Source organism: Microtus oregoni, unplaced genomic scaffold (assembly GCF_018167655.1).
Source record: "Microtus oregoni isolate MIOR12 unplaced genomic scaffold, Mior012 000044F_ref0000062, whole genome shotgun sequence".
Lineage (NCBI taxonomy): Eukaryota > Metazoa > Chordata > Mammalia > Rodentia > Cricetidae > Microtus > Microtus oregoni.
The window spans coordinates 5,817,280-5,830,208 of record NW_024543218.1 but is presented as its reverse complement, the minus strand read 5'-3'; the positions used below and the strand labels follow the sequence as shown (position 1 = coordinate 5,830,208).

Genomic DNA, 12,929 nt, shown 5'->3' with positions numbered 1-12,929 from the left:
CACAGAGCTGGAGAGAGAGGAGAGTAATGCAGCATGCATTCTTGCTGATCTTGAATGGAGGTGGACACATTTGCCAGTACTTACATGGAGATCACAACTTTCCATTTTTCCATGGTCAGGATGTCTGAGATCCTTTGTTCACTCTGATGACCAGGTATCCATATGGTGCATATCCATGCAGACATATAAAATGGTCATATTGATTTTAAAAGAATCAAAGCAAGTACAACAAGCAGGAAAAAGTTCATGCAACTGCAATTTAATGACTCAAAATACTCAGGCAGTTTATGTTATCAATCCATGGCATCCTGGGAATCAGAGTGATACCCTCTGTCAAATTTTAAAATTCAAGATAAGCATGAAGCTAAGCACAGCAGCATACACTCGACATGAACAAAACCTACATTCCAGGGCCATCATCCAATAACATAAAAACAAATAGAGCCAGAAATGATGCCTCCCTTTACTTTCAGGAACTGAGAGCCACAGTTACTCAGATAAGCAAATAAAACAAAACAGCAGGTTACCAAAGTCCTGAACACTGAATAACAACTGTTTCTGCTATGTCTTATATGATTTAGAGATTGAGCCTATAATAATGGTAAAAGCATTTCAGTATAAGTAGGAAGTTGGCTGATTAATGTCAAACACACCACTGTAGATATAAATATCAGGAAATTACTTGAGGGTATTGAGACTCCAAGCATACAGTGAGGAATTTTATCTAGAAAGGCTTTTCCTACTAAAGATTCACAGAAAATTGAAAGAAAATCACTAAGGAGAGAAACTTGTTCAAATTCATAATGTTTTCTGGGAGGTTGGTCATTCAATCAAATACATTGTGAACCCAATCACTATTGGTTCATGGTCAACAATGGAAAAAATGCATTTAGTCATTTCAATGATTCACATTTAGTGATACTGGAAGATGGATGCTTAAAAGACATCCAGCACGAGCTCAGAATTGAGAAATAGATGTATATTTATTTAGGGATGGACTCACAACTCAGAATCCTATGCTTGAATGGAGATTAAAATCTGAATCACGTAGCCAGAAAAGAGGCCAAACTCATGCTCTGCATTGGCAAATATAGTATAATATGTCATGTCCCAATGGATGGGAAACCACTGGCTGCAAGACTTTCAACAGCACCTCCCCATTTTGTTTAAATAAGAGAGTTCTAAGACCAATACAAAATTATATACAATAAGAACAAATATTCAATAATTATCTTATCCTAACTAGTTTAATTCTTGTTTAATAAATAATTTGGACAAGTCATGAGAGGAAAGTAACCACAGCTATCTAGTCTTCAACTCCATTGAATCTGAGAAGGGAAATATTACTTGAGTAAGCAGGAAGTGCAATCAAGCAGCTTTCAAAATGTGCAACAAATTACAGAGACAACTGGCTACCTGGGCAATCATGCAAAGTCTCATTTGCAATGTTGAAGGGACTAACTTTTGCTAAGACCTAGATTAACTGACAGATCATTTTCAGAGGTAGGGAATTTTTCAAAACCATTTTACCCTTTCTTGGCAAGATTTAACAGATTTGCTTATCCATTTTCAGATACTATGTATCTTGTCAGTGGTTGAGGCGTGAGCATGTCTTTGCTCAAAAGAGTTTTGCCAAGAAAAAAACAAGCTCCTAATGGAGTGTTTTCAGTGCTCAACTTTCTCTGGGGAAGAGATCAATGCTACCAGGAGCAATAGTGCCTCACTTCAACAGAACCCTAAGTTATTTATATGCCATATTCTACAGTTCTTTGAAGTGGTTGAAGCTTACCTATCTATGCAGAATATAATCTCTGTTTATGTAAAGAACCTGATTATTTTAACTATAAGTATGACAAACATAGATGACTATTGATCTATAATTCTTTTTTTAAGTGGGAGATCTTTTTTTAAATATTTATTTATTTACTTACTATGTATACAATATTCTGTTTGTGTGTATGCCTGCAGGCCCGAAGAGGGCACCAGACCTCATTACAGATGGTTGTGAGCCACCATGTGGTTGCTGGGAATTGAACTCAGGACCTTTGGATGAGGAGGCAATGCTCTTAACCACTGAGCCATCTCTCCAGCCCTGATCTATAATTCTTAATACCTATATAACTTAAAGACTAAGACTTCATATTAGAATATTATACAATAACCAACTTGCAACAAATGAGGACAATGACCTCAAAATATAAACAATGTATAACTATCTTGATCAGTGGTAGAAATGTACATTGCAATATGATAAATATATATCAATATATAAAATGTTTTAAGCAGAGGTAGAAGCATGAATGCATACAATATTCAATATAGTTTAATATTATATCAATATACAAGAATCTATACCAATGCAATTGCCTATAAATTATAACTCACAAGCATTCACTCTATTACTCACTATTATTAGTGTGTAAGCTCACACTAATCTATTATTCCATCCAATTTTCCCATTTTTTCCAAAGAGATCCCTGAGCCTATAAACTTTCCCCTCCAACCTGCAATCCTATACCAAATATAATCAACCCCTAAATGATATTCTTAACCCTGAGGACAAACTTTGTTGGGAGAGGGGATGTAGTCTTTTAGAATTACTTCCAGCTGTCAAGGGGGCGATGTTCTTTCTATGGGATCCTGTGAAAGTAAAATGATGGTTAAGTTCAAAGATTACTGTCTAGTATAATTGCAAATAGCCTCTGAGTATTTGGTAAGGTTTTTCTGAGCTTCCTATTTGGAGGTCTGTCCAGAACATTGTAAAAAGTGCACCATTTCAGCTAACCAAGTTGGAACCATCTTGAGCAGCTGGTACTCAAAACAGATCTTGTAGTAGTGTTATCATCATCATGATGTATAATATCAACCAGATTGAGTTGTTGTTGTGGGGCCCCAAATTCTTCCTGGAAACATCAAAATTAATGCAGGAAAATTCATTGTTCATTGTGGAAAACTAAAACATTATTTATATAGACATATACAGACATAAATATTCAATGGCATGTACAATAGAGACAAAAATAGATATGAAGAAAAATAAAAAAATTTCTAAATTCTTATTTCTTTCTGTCCCATGCTCCTGACATGAGACAGAAACTCTGAAATTTTATTTTAATAACATGTTTGGTTTTATAGAGGGACATAGCCAGATTCCACCTCTATATACTCATAAATATACATCCACCTAAAAAAACCACCCGACAAAATGACAGGATAAAAGTGTAGATTACTGAATCTGCTCTAAAAAGAATAAAGGGGGATACATACATATGATGAGATAAAAGAGTAGATCTTTAAAATTAAGTTTAAAAAGTAACTACTTATTTATATATTTTTACATTGATATAGATATGTATGCTTCCTTTTGATACTAATTTGGCATTATTTTTGTTAAAACATACTGTCTATGATGTTATATTTTTACTCAAGATACTTTACCTAATACAACTCATTTAAACATGTAATGAAAATTTCTAGTCCTTGAAAGTTATTATTATAAACAAATAAGGATATAAAGTACTGCACATTAGTAGTTTGTTACTTATTACAATTGAAAATATACTCAAGTTAGGTATGTTTTCAACATTATTCAGAATTATATTAGATGATTCAAATGTACATACTTTAGAGTAAATATTTGCAGAAGTAAAGCAAACTTTGTCTCTTTGGGGATTAAAAATTACTTCTGAAAATATACAAAAAGGAGATTCTATTAATTATTCAGCATATAAAATAATTTTACAAAAGTTTTACCCCAAAAGTTAAAAATTAGGAGATATTATTTGTGGAATCTTAATAATTTTCAGAAATTGCTGCAAGACATTGACCATCTATATCCCACTGTTGGAGTAAAAAAAATTCAAAACAGTAATTAGAACCAAATCATAAAATGTGACAAGTATTTAAATAGTCAAAGAGAATTATCATCTAAAGCAGAGAAAAAAATTGGTTTAGTGGAAATAAAATTATAGGAGGTACATACAGATTGTTTGGGTCTGAAGTTTGTTTACATTCAAGACATTTTTTTTGATAAAGGCTTTGTCTTTAGCTTTGGAATGTGTATTGGTACTAGCTCTTGTAGACCAGGCTGGCCTTAAGCTCCACCTGCCTCTGCCTCCCAAGAGCTGGGATTAAAGGAATGAGCCACCATTTCATGGTCTTCATTCTAGACATTTTATGCTCCATCCATTCCCCTGTAGGAATTTTACCGCAGAGGAAAGATATTATCTTAAAATTGATATTTTTACCATATAAACAGACTAAAAGCTATAAAGTTATGTGGAACATATCTGAGTTGATTTTAAAAAGAAAATTGAAACTTCATCTATTAGCAAGAATTGACCAAGTTTAAATTGTAGCAAGTTTTACTAAAGTTAAAATTGAATCCTAATGGACAGGAAGTAAACATTGGCAACGAGCTTGGAGTAATTTCTTGGGAGAGAATAACAACAAATATCCCTTTACCATAATATTAATAATCATAATGATCATCTGGAGTCATTTCAGACATAAAGAAGCCCTTTAAGTTCAAACATGCCTGCTGTTCTTCTTCCAGTAACCTTGAGGGCTGTGAATAACATCTGTGTTAGCCAACAGAAAAAAAAAAACATTTTGCCCAGTTAAAAAGAGACCATTTTTTTCTATTAAGATGTGGGCTAGTGTAGGCCAGCCAGGGGCATTCCTTGTTAGTGATTAGAAGCTGCTTAGCTGAATCAGAAAATGCACAGGTTTGAGCTGCCTCCAAGCACAGTGCAGGGAGGTGGGGAGCTGACTGTACTGCTTTTTGATCTGTGTTTAGTATATATGCTGGCTGAGAAATAAACTGTTTTCTATTGACCTTTCATCCTCTCAGTCTATCCTATGAGTCTGTCTTCATTTCTCTTAATCTAACTTTTCCTCAGCCTCAGCATCCCCTCCAAGGGAACCAATAGATGAATTTCGCTAGACTGACCAAATGGGCTATCCTGTCTCTACAAGTCCGCAGACTGAATGCTGTTTCTACAAAACACTCAGTCCTCAGCTCCTCTCTCTTACCACCTTATATTTCTCTCTCTGCCCAGGCATGCCACTTCTTATCTGCAACTCCTTAGTGATAGGATTAAAGATATGAGACACCAGCATTTGACTCTACAACAACTTGGTGTGACTACTGGGATTAAAGGTGTGTGTCAGTATTGCCTGGGGTGTAAGGCTGGCCATGGCATCTGTTTTACTTTATGATCTTCAGGCAAGTTTTATTATTAAAATATAAATAAAAAATAAAATTAAAGCCGGGCGGTGGTGGCTCACACCTTTAATCCCAGCACTCGGGAGGCAGAGGCAGGCAGATCTCTGTGAGTTCAAGGCCAGCCTGATCTAGAAGAGCTAGTTCCAGGACAGGAACCAAAAGCTATGGAGAAACCCTGTCTCAAAAATCAAAAAAAAAAAAAAAAGAAAAATAAAATTAAATAATTAGAAGCAAGCATCTGAGATCAAGAAGAGAAAAGTAAAACTGTTTATCACCAAAGAGTATGATAAATATCCTGAGTACAAACTGGTGAAGGTCCATCATTTTCATAAACAATGAATAATATAATTGAATTATGGTTCACAAAATCAATAGACAGCACTATTCAAAAAACAAGAAACGAAAACAAATCTACATATATAGTATATGTATATATATACATATATAATATATATAATTGTTTCTTAAAGAAGAACTACAAGATTCTAATCAAAATGAATTCCCATGAAATCACTGAGCATCACACATCCTGTACACTCCTGTTCTCTCCTTTACTGATGGAGGAAGGTCATTGGTTAATTAAATAAAGAAACTGCTTGCCCTGATAGGTTAGAACATAGGTGGGTGGAGTAAACAGAACAGAATGCTGGGAGGAAGAGGAAGTGAGCTCAGAGATGCCATGCTCCCCTCTCCTGGTCAGCCGGCCGAATCAGACTTAGGCAGGCAGAAGAGCATGGCGGATTCCTGCCGCCATACAGAGACATGCTTTCAGACTGCGCAGTACTCTGTGTGTCAGATTTGGACGTAACTTGGATGAAAAGAATTTCAGTGCTGCATGCTCAGTCTCAGAATTAAAGTGCTGAGTGCCGCTCCTACCTGGCGGCCCCAGAGCTAGCACAAAATGGTATGTCCTCCATTTTGAAATTTTCCTGACTCAGCAGCAGGAAAAAAAAAACCTGTGTTGTTTTAAAATGCCAGCTTTCTGGGCCGTCCTTCCAGTGCAAACTCTGACTGTTGAGGCAGGAGGGCCAGCTACAGAGAGAGGACTTGAGTGTTGTCTGTTGCAGTTTGTTTGATGGCAAGGACCTTGAAACACTGTAGACTTGTAGCACTGAATGCGGCTCTGGCCGGTACCTCAGCCACAAGGTTGGAATGGCAGAAAGCTAAGGAATGGGCTACATCTAGCCGGCAAAGCCACGGCTTTAGTCCTACTGATATTGCTTGGTACATTAAAGACTCATGTGGTCAGAAAAAGAGATATACAGTAAAGAGAGATTCAAAGACAAAGAAAATTTCTAAATGGTTTACAGTGTGTTGAAAATATATGCAGACTAAAAGTTAAAGTTCTTTTTTTTTTTTTTTTTTTAAATATTTATTTATTATGTATACAATATTCTGTCTGTGTGTATGTCTGCAGGCCAGAAGAGGACACCAGATCTCATTACAGATGGTTGTGAGCCACCATGTGGTTGCTGGGAATCGAACTCAGGACCTCTGGAAGAGCAGGCAATGCTCTTAACCGCTGAGCCATCTCTCCAGCCCCAGTTAAAGTTCTTAAAGTAAAAAACAAAAATAAGGAAGAAAGAGAGTAGTTGGGTGTGGTAGTACACACCTTTAATCCCAACACTTAGGAGGCAGAAGGAGATTGACCTCTGTGACTTCAAGGTGTGGTAGCACACGCCTTTAATCCCGAATGCCTGGGAGGCAAAGACAGGCAGATCTCTGAGAGTTCAAGGACAGCCTGGTCTATAGAGTTATTCCAGGTCAAAGATACAGAGAACCTGTCTCAAAAAGCAAAAAGTTAAAAGTAAAAATAAATGAAATAAAGGTTAAAACAAAGCTGCACAAAGAGAAAATACACAGAGAATCTTGATACTGTTTGCTATTATGCTCTCTTTGAATTGTTTGAATGCTGAGGAAGGAGCAACAGCTGCTAAAAGATATTTGTTTATAAATGCTGCTGAACTAATCCAACATAGATATTTTGAAAATGCCTTGACTTTGAAATTTGGATCTAAGGACATGATGCTTTGGAAAGGAGTTTCTTATTTTGTTTTCACAGAGGGTGAGAGTCTGTGGATTGTTTCTATTCCTATATGGTATGATGGACCATGCCCTCCTGAAGGGTTAATGTGAACACCTTCAGAAAATTGCTTCACTCAACTGCCAACTGAGATGAAACTAGCACACAGGCTATACCATGAAAGACCTAATTAACGACGCCCCCATTCAGCAGGAAGCAGTTTGGAGAGAAAAAACTGCGCCCATGTTCCCAAATATGGTTTATAAATGTTCTTTTACATTTAAAAGGGGATATGATATAGATATGAATAATTTGCATTAGTATAGATTTTGCTTTATTGATAGAGATTTAAGGTCAATTTTGTGATATGTATATGTGTTTCTGATCTTGATTAAAGTATTGTGATTGTGTAGTTCATTTAAAAATGTAATGTATATTTAGGAAATATAGGTTATTAATGGATAATCATCAATAACAGTCAAGCTTGTAGTCATGTTAGTTAGATTTTCTAGATATATAGAGATATATTTCAGTTAGATCAGCATTCTTCATATCTTTCAAAGACTACGGAATATGCTATTTAATGTTTTAATAACTTAGGACTTTTCATGACAATGAGACATGTCTGCTCCTGGATGATGGGCATTGAAGAGGCTCGTTATGGAGTTTGATAGCCATTTGGGCAAGAAACTGCTCTTCCCTGGACTATTGCATAAACTGGACACAGAGAACCCACAGAGAGAGGACTACTGAACTTGCCTAAAGGTGAGATGATCTTTTGGGGTTCCTGATTCATGAAGGAGTCTGCGAGACATTCTGCAGGACACAGCAGATAGTGACTGAACTGCCTTTGAAATTTCCTGCTTCATGGAAATGTCTCTGGATACTATGGGCCTGTAGGCCGAAGATGGATGTCCCGACGGTACAGGGTACAGAGGAACTTTTGGTGACTGTTTAGGCAGCAAAGTGTCTCTGTCATTTCTAGAGTTTTGAAAGTTGCTTATTTCTTGTTTACTTAGGTAATATTATATCCTTCTGGAGTCTTTGATGCAGCTGAAGAATAGATAACAGGCTCCAAAACCACAGAGAAACCCTGTCTCGAAAAAACAAACAAACAAACAAAAAAGAATAGATAGTTAAGTTGTTCTCTTTTGTTTGATAAAGATAAATAGATGTAAATATTGGAATTTTTACTTGATAACTGTTTTGTTATATTTAATTTTGCTATGTTAAAGTTAAAGCCTTCCTTTTTTGATTGAACAGAAAAAGGGGAAATGATGGAGGAAGGTCATTGGTTAAAGAAACTGCTTGCCCTGATAGGTTAGTGGAGTAAACAGAACAGAATGCTGGGAGGAAGAGGAAGTGAGCTCAGAGACGCCATGCTTCCCTCTCCTGGGCAGACGTGATAGCTCTGCTCTCTGAGGCAGACACACGCGATGAAGCAAGCCACCAGGTCAGACATGTTGAATCTTTCCCGGTAAGACCAGTGCCACACAGTTTATTAGAGATGGGTTGATTGGGATATCAGAATTAGCTAAAGCTAATGGGCCAAGCAGTGTTTAAATGAATACAGTTTGTGTGTTGTTATTTCGGGGTATAAGCTAGCCAGGTGGTGGAGGTGCTGGGGACGCAGCCCTGCCACTCATATTACTACACTTTACCAATAATTGAAAATGGGTTTGGTGAAAAGGGCTTGATGTAGGAGGGTCATGCCAATGTGTTGCTTTCATTGGTTAATTAATAAAGAAACTACTTGGCTTGATAGGTCAGAACACAGGTGGGTGGAGTAGACAGAACAGAATGCTGGGAAGGGAAGTGGGTCAGTCGCCATGAAGCCAGCCGCCAGGTCAGACATGCTGAATCTTTCCTGGTAAGCTACCGCCTGGTGGTGCTACACAGATTACTAAATATGGGTTAAAGCAAGATGTGAGAATTAGCCAATAAGAGGGTAGAACTAACGGGCCAGGCAGTGTTTAAAAGAATACAGTTTCCATGTAATTATTTTGGGTAAGGCTAGCTGGGTGGCGGGAAGTGACCCGCCACACTTTCTACAGAGTTGCATCCATCTCTACACTACAAGGGCTGTTTCACCAAAATTTACAATATTCTCTTGAAGTTTTCTGATGTTGTTACTTTACAGAAAATAGTTTTGATTACTGAAAGCATCTCATTCTCTTATGATAAAGAAAATGATGTCTGTTGGGATCAATTACCATGTTGTTACCTATTCTTGGTGATTGAACCCAAGTTTGCATCAGAGTGAGAAAATGAAAACTTTTTAAATGAAATTTCACGAGAAGAGATTTTTAAAGAATCAGTGTACATGTAAAGTAACTTGATTTACTCTAACTGCTTTATAAGTCCCAAGCAGTTTTGGAAATGAGGTTACTGCTATTTTTTTTGTGTATGTTTGTGCATGATAGAGACTATCTTACATATATATATGTGTGTGTGTGTGTGTGTGTGTGTGTGTGTGTCTTACAAAAAGGGAGTTTGTCAGATCTGCTGAATTGGGAATAGTAGAAATTTATTAACCTCCCAACTTGCATGTAGGTATTTGAACTCAGGTCATCCACAAAAAGAATATGTGCTGAGTCACCTTACAAGGCACATAAAACCTTTTCTCTGATAAGTCAAGTCTTTCTCAGATTAATGAAAACAAGAAAAACAAAACATAAAAAAGAAAAAATGATCCTTATAAAGATGATCTAAAAATTATAATTTTGTGTATGATAAGTTTCGACCATTAAATGAATACAAATAGCTTTGCCCAATAACTTATAACTGGACAGCCGATAACAAACCAATATTCACAGTGGAAACACTCAGAAGGCTCAAGGGATAATGTATTTATCATACCAACACTTAAGTAGCAAAGATTTCAATATGAAGATAGAAACAACTGGAAAACACAGATACACCAGGAAATGGAAAGAGGCAGGCACCTAAGAAGAAAAAAGCAGTCTTGCAACAGAAACTTTCCAAAAAAATAATAATGACCTGATAAATTTAGAAATTTTCTGAATAAAATTGATGAAGGCCCATTATTTTCAAGATAATCAATAATATATTTGCATTACAGTTAGATTATAGAAAAATAGTATCTCATTTATGTAATATGACATCTATACTTTCCACAATGATACATAAATCAAAAATGTGCACAACTTTTGTGAAAGAATTAAGGGGAAAGAAATAAAAAGGCAAAAGCAGTGACAGAAATATATAGTCAACTTTTAATCAAAAGACCAAAGAAATCTTGGGCAAGGAAAAGTGTGATCTTGACCAATGTTACCCAGCTACCTTTGATTATATGTGTACAGAAATTAAATAAACACAAACTGCACAACTTTCACAAAGTTATCTCAAAGTGACCCTTAAACTATTGTTTCTGACCTCCAATTACTGATCTGTCTTACAAAGATAGAAACCTCATGATATTGATGTTCTCTTTGCAAACAGAGGAGATCTCTTTTGATGGCTCTCCAGCCCCTTGTGCTTTTTTCTGGTTTCAGATAAATGCTGCTCCACTGATGCCCAATCCCAAACAACCTAGAATAAAGATTTAAGGAGCAGTGGGGGAAGAGGTGGTTGGAGATTTGTGCCTGAGAGTGGGCCTGGGGCCTTTGGGGAGGCTGGAAGGGAGATCCAGGGGTGCAGGGGACTATGGGAACAGCCTGCCCAAGGAGCCCTGGTCCTGTTTCCTCTCTCTACAGGTTCTGGGAACACCTGGGGAGCCCCTGGCAGCCAAGAGCAGGAGGAAGAGCTGGGACTACTTAAGGTGGATCCCACGGATAACATCATTGAGGGCCCAGAGCTAGAAGTGATCAAAGCTTCAGGGAGTCAGGGAGATGGTGGAAGAGGATGAGGAGCTACAAAATGAGGTAGAGAAGCAGATGAATGAGAGTACAACCCCAGGCAATGCTGGCTCAGTAATCACATCTCTAGAGGAGAAGACGGAGGCTGATGCCAGTTCCATCTATGTTGGCAATGTGGACTACAGTGCAATAGCAGAAGAGCTGGAAGCTCACTTTCATGGCTGTGGTTCATTCAACGGTGTTACTACAGTCTGTGACAAATTTAGTGGTCTTGCCAAAGGGTTTGCATATATAGAATTATTAGACAAAGGGTTAGTGAGGACTTCCCTGACTTTAGATGATTCCTTGTTTTGAGGGAGACAGATCAAGGTGATTCCCGTCAGCACAACCGATGGGTTTCCCATGTGCCCCATACCATGCCAAAACTACCAATTACAACAGCTCATAGTCTTGATTCTGGGATTAAAAAAAAAATTAAAAGAAAAGAAAGAAAAACAAAATTTGGAAAAAATATTTTTTTAAAAAAGATATACTGTGGAAGGGATAGAATTCCATAACTAACTTAGGAGGGACATGCTCTGGGTAGTAGGGTAGGCCCAGGGAGAGGGGTAGAGGTGACATGTTCCCTCTGGAGATTTGATATGGACATTTCTCAAATGTGCAACCTGCACCCTGTTTTCCTGCTCCACTTCACTCTCTTTGTGTCTGCTAAGGGTAGGTGGGCACGGGTGGTAGGAGCACTTATTTTTACCCAGAGCTCTGGAAGGGCACCAATCTGTTCAGCTTGTTACCTACCCTCATCTTATCTATGCCTTTTGCAGTCCCTGCCTGCTTCTGATTTCCCAGGGCTAGGAACACCCTATCCTTCTTTCCTCAGGGCTCCAGCCTCTCCAGTTTGTCTGGTCAATTATTTTGTTTGCTTCTTTGTTTATTTTTCTGTCTTGAGTGTCTTTCTTTGCAGGTTTTTGTAGCAGAAAGAACTCACTCCCAGTGGATTCAGCGTAAATTCCACTTACCCCCGGGGAAATATACTACTTTGTTTTGGAAAGTTTTACAGTGTTTTTTTTGTTGTTGTTGTTGTTTATCAGGTGTTCTTCTTTTGTTTTACTTCTTTCTTTACATTTTTCCCTTTTATTTGGAGGGCATGGGAAGAAGAGGGAATAAGGAGGTGGGAGCTGGATTTTGTTGATTTTTTAAAACTCATTTTCAAGGGATGGGTTTTTTTAAAATAATGTGTCATGAAGAATGTTGTCTATGGAAAACAAAAAAATGGTTTAAAATTTATTTTCTGCTACAAGAATTATGGCTTAAGGTGTGGATTGTGCTCTAACTACCTGCCCAACACAATGCACACCTGAGAAATCTCTGCAGATCAGAAACTCCTTTGTCCCCTGGAACTAAGCTTCACTGGATCACACCATTGCAGCTAGTGACAGCATCACATTAAAACATTCTAATAATGCATTGCTAGAAGATCAATGTCATCATTTCCTGCCAGTTCTGAAACTATTTGTAATCTTTATAACACAAACCTGAAATTGGAATGCAATACTGAGAACTTGTGGAATCTAGACCTTCAGTTTTCTAATCTCTCTTCAACAAGAGCAGTGTCCATGTGTGTACTCTGGACAATCACCATCATATCCTGAATTTCCAGAGTCTCCCCTGCCCTAATAAATTCATATACAGGGAGGCTCAGAGGACAAGGGCCACTACCAACATGAACCACATGGACCAACACAACTACATATAGTCTGTCTCATGATCAATCCAAGTTGCAGCAGAACTGACAGTTCAACAGACCTGAACACCCAACACTCACCATGGTATAGCTTGTGATCATCCTTACTACTTCTTACAG

The 12,929-nt window shown here is 37.5% G+C and overlaps 1 pseudogene; it reads left to right on the top strand.

Moving 5' to 3' along the window:
• Positions 1 to 8,157: 8,157 nt before the first annotated feature.
• Positions 8,158 to 11,534, top strand: LOC121434694 (annotated as a pseudogene).
• Positions 11,535 to 12,929: the final 1,395 nt, after the last annotated feature.